The sequence below is a fragment of the Clupea harengus genome, chromosome 14, assembly GCF_900700415.2.
Source record: "Clupea harengus chromosome 14, Ch_v2.0.2, whole genome shotgun sequence".
NCBI lineage: Eukaryota > Metazoa > Chordata > Actinopteri > Clupeiformes > Clupeidae > Clupea > Clupea harengus.
Window position 1 is genome coordinate 17,804,372 of NC_045165.1, and position 6,579 is coordinate 17,810,950.

The following is a 6,579-nucleotide window of genomic DNA, read 5'->3' on the forward strand; positions in this document are numbered from 1 at the left end:
AGTAGTCAATTTTTCATAATTAAGAGTTGTCATTATCCAACGTCACACAACACATAATATAGTTATCATCTTGCTGTCTCCGCAGTGGGAGAAAAAAAACGCTGTTTGAATGCAGCTCCGCGGCGGGATGATGCCCACTGCAGCTGAATCATCTCGCCGTTGCACCGTCTCCTTGTCTGTCAGAGGCTTTCTCATTTAATTTTCTCTTAAACCACCAATCCATGCCCTTGTTAATAGGTTAGGCAACTCTTTAATATATTAGGCTACTACTGACTGTGTTCTCTTCGTTCTGAGTTGTATGTTAGAAATGTCGCAATAATTTACTTTTTGCCATCGCGGACCATTACGGGGCATTGGCGGACCACCAGTGGTCCGCGGACCACACTTTGAGAACGACTGATGTAGAGTTATGTGTGTTTGTGTGCATGTCTAGAGGAAATATGCCTGTATATAATAGTGTGTGTCATGAGTTTGTGTAAGAATGTGTGTATGTACACAGCATGCGTGCATTGGTGTGTGTGTGTGTGTTATTGTGGGTCATTTTCAGACCCTGAAGAGATTTACTGCTTAATGTCTGGGACACACACTGTTTGGGTCAGTGATCGCCTAAGCTGTGCAGTTGCCATGGAGATCATCCCTTTTTTCAGCAGGGCCTGACCCTGCCTTGATTGGGTTTGGTTTGGTCCCCGCCAGTAGTTTCAGATTTTTTGGTCTCCTTCATCTGCTCCCTCCAAAAAGCATATTTCACAAACCCACCCACTCCCACTTCCTGTTTATGTGCCACACACATATACAAACACACGCACTCCTCTCTATTTTTATCCCCTACGCCCTATTTTCAATCTCTTTTTCGTTAAATCTAGCTTTTAGCTACATTTAGCTAAATCTAACTTCAATCAAAAGTAAAACCTAACAATCATAATGACTAGTTTCCGCTGCTGACCCGGACTCCCCTGCCCAGACTGTGTGGATGAGTAAGGCAGCAACTCGCCGTGGTTGACTTGAGCTCTCTTCCCACTGGTCCGCGAGCAATGGCGCCTGCTCCCTGGCCGTGACTAGGCATTATGGCCGCTCCTGCTGCGGAATGCACCCCCACCCCGCCTCAGGGACAACACCCCAGCCCAGTGTGACTCAGGCTGGCCCCAGAGCAGAGCAGAGGACGTGGACACCTGCCAGCAGATGGCATGGGGCACTGTGACAAAAACAGGTCACAGATCAGCTAAGAAATACTTCAGTTAGCTTACTGTACTAAGCTTTACTGTACTTGTCTTAATAAAGGAAGGACTGAAGGCTAATGGGATTCAGAGGCTAATGCAGTGTTGTGAGGAATAGAAGGATCTATGACATTTTGTCTTCAGAAGCTTAATTGAACTACCTCTTTCTGTGTGTGATTTGATTTCTTAAACTTCATGAAGAATCAGAGAACTGAGGGGAGTACCTTTGTGGGAAACCTGTTGCCATGGTAAAAATAATTACACAAATCCATTTAAATTTAGTTATGAGTCTCACTTGAAGAGACACTTCACTTTCAAATTTTCAAACACTTCAAACTTTCATAGCTGTTAGCTATGCCAGGGGTTACAGATGCATACTAATTCATTTCCATGTGATGTGTACAGCACATGTACGCATACTACATACAAATAGAGACAATGCTTGTTCATTTTCATCACATTGTTCTTCACAGTAATAATACCTTGTAAATGATTACATTTGTTGTGTGTTTTACCAATCCCTTATGTCTTAATGACCTGTAGTTTTGGTTTGAAAGTGTGCCAGAACAGATCCAGGTCCAGTCTGGTGAAGGAGCTCCTCCACGCCCTAACTCTGCCATGTTCATGGATGGAACCTCACTGCAGTCAGCACAGCTTAGAGCTGGAAATGAAAGATGGCCATATGTCTTGTTATTGCCGTCACATTTGATTTAAAAGTCATGGAAGATAGCACAAAGAACCGGATTAGTGGTTCTATGAGATGGATCCAAACTCGTATATCATGCCGGGAAAGCAGGGAATGCTGGGACTGACCCTTAAGAATGCTTAAGAGTTCGCCAGGACTGGGGTTATGTAACCGTGACAACCATGGATGTCTGCGTCTTTTCCTCCCTATAGGGCTAGGAGAGAGCCTGTCATGTCTCTGATGCCTGTGTGGCTTTCCTCACAGTGGGAGTCTGGAGAAAGAGAGAGAAAAAGAGAACGAATGAGGGAGAGACAGCAGAACACACACACGCACGCACACACAAACACACACACACACACACAAACACACACACACACACACACATGCGCACACACACACACACATGCGCACACACACACACACACACACACGCACACACAAACACGCACACACATGCACACACGCACACACACACACACAGAGAAACAGTGTGCACACACAACAGTCCTAGGAGCAACATACATTTCCAGAAATAAAGATCTGCCCCCCCCCCACCTCTCTCTCTACCTTCTCCACCTTCCTCTCTTCTCTTCCTACCTCACTTCATTTCTTCACCTTTCTCCTTACTTCACCTCCACTTCCTCTCTCTGTCTTTCCCTCCCCTCCTATATCTTTTTAACCTTTCCCCCATCTCTGTCGCTCTGTCTGTCTCTCACCCTCTCCCTCCCTCTCCTCCCCCATCCTAGTTCCACTCTTTTAGAACAGCGTGAGGAATGTGCAGATGAAGTGAGATGATGTCAGCTGGGGCTGGAGGGATCACAGAGGGGCTTTGGGCGCTGATGGCTGCCCAAACCTCTCAGGGGCATCTGGCCTGCTTTGCACTTACCGCAGAACCCCCCCAAAGCCCTGACGCTCAGATTCACAGCGCCGGGCTTACAGACAGACACAGACCCACCCAGCAGCTGGGGGGGGGGGGGGGGGGTGGGAGCAAGGAGGAGTGTGCCAGGACCGCACTAATGGACAGAGAGATGGAGGAGGAGGAGGAGGAGGAGGAGGAGGAAGAGGAGAGGAAGAAAGTGTCAGAGAAAGACAGTGAGACTGGCAGATTGAGACATGAATATGAAAATGCCCCTTCCAGTTGCAAATCATCTAAGTAACAAAAACAAATGAGGAAAAGTAAGAAAGAGAGAGAGAGAGCATAAAAACAGAGAGATGGCTTCAGGAATTACTGAGGATTGAACAACAGAGGGAGAGAGCCAAACCAATAACAACAAAAAAGAAGCAGAGAGAGAGAGAGAACAGAAAAGTCTACACTAAGCCTCAGCTTTGGCTCTCTTTCTCTCAGAGCATGATGGGAAGAGTGTGTGGAGAAGGAGGAGGAAGAGGAGTGGTTGGAGGGACGGGACGGGACTTCTGGCTGCGGCCTCTGGCACCAGGTCCTCTGTCCTGCCAAACTAAACACCAGAGCAGAGCAGCTGTACCACAGAGAGCCCCGCTCCACAAAGCCACGGCTCCCAGCCATCACACTCACTCCCAACACACACCGACTGTACTCTATAAAGAGGCCTAAACGGGTGGCATAAACCCCTTTACAAGAACAGCATGTGAACTTAACGTGTTTTTTCATTGGGGGATAATGTGAAGGAATGCCAAGCAATTGATGGTGAGACTCGGAGCCACAGAAATATACTAATCTCTTAAACTCGTTCTGGTATATCTGGATGGAGTATGAAAGCTCTTTTGATAAACCATAAACACAATTTAATGTGTTTTTTGGACACTGATAATGCAAACGGCACAGACACTGACTGGAATGGATAAAAACGTGTCCCTTTTTGCCAATATGAGTCAGTTCAAAGGCAGCCTGATAAATCCAAACATTTGTGAAATTCTGAAGATACGCACGCTAGATACTTTTGCTTCATTATTTCATTAGTGCATAGAGGAAATGGTCTTTGTAGTTAACAGGATTCCATAACTAAGTTCAGTATGAATCATCTCAAAGCTAATGGAAGATTATTCACAGAATATGGATTCCATATTTGCCTGCTGGCTTCAAAGGGTACTGTAAGCAACATGTATGCGTTCAATTTAAGACCACATATTGATGCACTTAAGTACTGTTTGTTTTTACATACTGACTCTTCATATTTTAGTTCTGTGCTTTAGTTGAAAATGAAGTGCTTATACTCGAGTACTTCGTTCGAGTTCAATTCAAGACGTGTAATGAAAACAAGCTTTGTCCAGCAAACTGAGTAGAATCTGAGGTGTATTGTGAAGTTAGAGCTGAGGTCATCGTGAGGCAAGACAAATATATACGCGTCCATCTCAATACAGGCTTTAAACAAGGAGGCATCTGTGTTGCATTGAGCTGCTGGTGCGAGAGCCCATAATTGTATGTCTCCTGAGCCTGTGGAAGCGGGCCCAGTGAGGTCATCACATGCACGCACCACACACCACACATACACGCATACACACAATCACACACACGTGCACACACCCACTCACATCCATACACAAACGAATGCACACCTACAATCACACATGCGCGCATACACACACGCTAACACACATACAAACACATATACATGTGCACTCACCCACGCACGCACGCACGCACACACATGTCACACACATGTCACACACATGCAAATACACATATCACACAGAACCACACGCCCGTTCACAAACACACACCCACATGCATATCTTTGGGACACACACACACATTCACCTGCATCCTGTTTACACGACCCTTTGCATGCTGTTACTGACACGCTGTTTGTGGCTGCTCTGTAGTAGTTGCTTTGAAGGGTGAAAATCTCTCTTTACACGTCTTACATAATGAAATACAGATGCATGAACACACACACACACACACACAAAGCAGGCACCTGAACACATCTACCTTCTTAGTTGTTTTTCTTTCTCTCTCTCTCTCTCTCTCTCTCTCTCCCACCCCTTCCCCTACCCCTGGGTTTGACAGCATTATCCCAAACTCCCATAAAGCCTGGCCTCTCAGAACTTCAGCCTGTTTTATTCCTGCTGTATTTGTGTTGCGCCTCTTCCCAATTCCTCGTCACACTGTCTCAGCCTAAATCCCAGCCCCTGAAGCTGCCAGCTGCCCAAGCCTCCCACATTTTGTTTTCGTAAAGAATGAACGGATGTGTTTCTTTCTCTCGGTTCATTTCTTGGTCCTTCTCTCCGTCAGGCTCTTGAGAGGCATTGTTCTGTTCTTGCGAATGTTCTGCACTAGAGAGGACAGGAGAGGAAAGAGAGGGGAGGAGGAGGAGGTGGTGGAGCAGGGTTCTCAGGTTCTGGAGTTCACAGCGGGTGGAACATCTGGTACAGTTTAGAGAGCGGCGATCGGGTCTCACACTGTTCCAATGACAGAGCAAACCACAGAACACCTCCTACGGTACGGAGACAGGGAGAGGGGAGAAGGCAGTGAAAGAACCAACAACAGAACAGAAGAAGAAATGGGGAAAGGGGAATACAGTGAGAGAGGCGCAGATCAAAGAATGAAAGAAAGATCAAAAGAAAGAAAGATTTCTGTGAGTGGTGTGGTTGTAAAGATTAGATAACTACTCAAACCAGGCCTTAAGACATGGAGAGACAGTAAGACAGAGAGGGAGAGAGAGAGAGGGAAAGGAAACAGAGAAAGGGAGACAGACCAGACCCCGTGTCTTGACAGCACTTCCTGTTCAGTGTCCACCTCAGTTGAACTCAGCCGACCAATCAGGGTCACAGCTGCCTCCACACTTCCTATTTCACTTCCTGGCCTGGTCTCCCTGACTCTTCCAGGCAGTCGCCACGGCGATGAGACGAAACTGCCATGGGCAGACGGGTTTTTGTTGTGGCAGCCGAGAGCAACTTGTTGAGCTATCAGGGGTCTTGGGCTGGCGCCCTTGAGAAGACTCCGAACAAGAGTGGAAACACCCAGTGTGTCTGCAGCTGGATAACAGAATGGGTCTGCTAATGATAAGCTGATTGATAGGGAAGTGTGTTTAAGTGTGTGTGTGTGTGTGTGTGTGTATGTGTTTCTAAGAGAGAGTAGTACAGATAGAGGCCATCTGCGTACCTGTTTTTGTGTATCGTGTATGTGTTTGTTAATGTGTTAATCAAAGTATTTCTTTGTGTTTTGAAGAGCAAGACAAATAGAGAAAATGTTTTATGGATGTATAGTCTTAATACATCTAAGTGATACTCACTCTTTCCCTATTGATTAATCACCCTAATTATTAGGTTTTAATAACTACTTGTTGTTATTACCTCTTTATAACACCCATATTACCAAACATTTAACATGTGCATAGGACACATAACTGGATGACTGGATAACCTGTTCGATTTGGCAGTAAAAATTGAGAATGGCTGGGAGTGATATTTTCATTACAAAACATTCAACACCTGAATTAGTTATGAATGTGTCAAGTTCACCTCATACATTAAAATCCTCTCCAGCAACAGATTAAATTCATTTTCATGACATTTTAGTGAGGTTTTATTCACTTGCATGTGACATGATTAGAAGTATTCCTTCACTACAGAGTGTTACTGAATTTTTACATTTTGTCAGGCAGTTCATTTCACATAATCTTGTTATATACATAGCGTGCGCCTTATCCTGAAAAACACTTCACAGCCTATTTTAAACCTCATGCATTTTTAGTTGTCATA

The 6,579-nt window shown here is 45.3% G+C and overlaps 1 long non-coding RNA gene across 1 annotated transcript in view; it reads right to left on the bottom strand.

Moving 5' to 3' along the window:
• Positions 1-1,724: 1,724 nt before the first annotated feature.
• Positions 1,725-6,579, bottom strand: part of LOC116223473 — a 28,682-nt gene continuing 23,827 nt past the window's right edge. Inside the window, exons 2-3 of the long non-coding RNA XR_004165110.2 lie at positions 2,028-2,170; positions 1,725-1,875 (exon numbers count right to left, since the gene is read on the bottom strand). This is a non-coding gene — a long non-coding RNA (uncharacterized LOC116223473). The remainder of the gene's footprint in view (positions 1,876-2,027; positions 2,171-6,579) is intronic.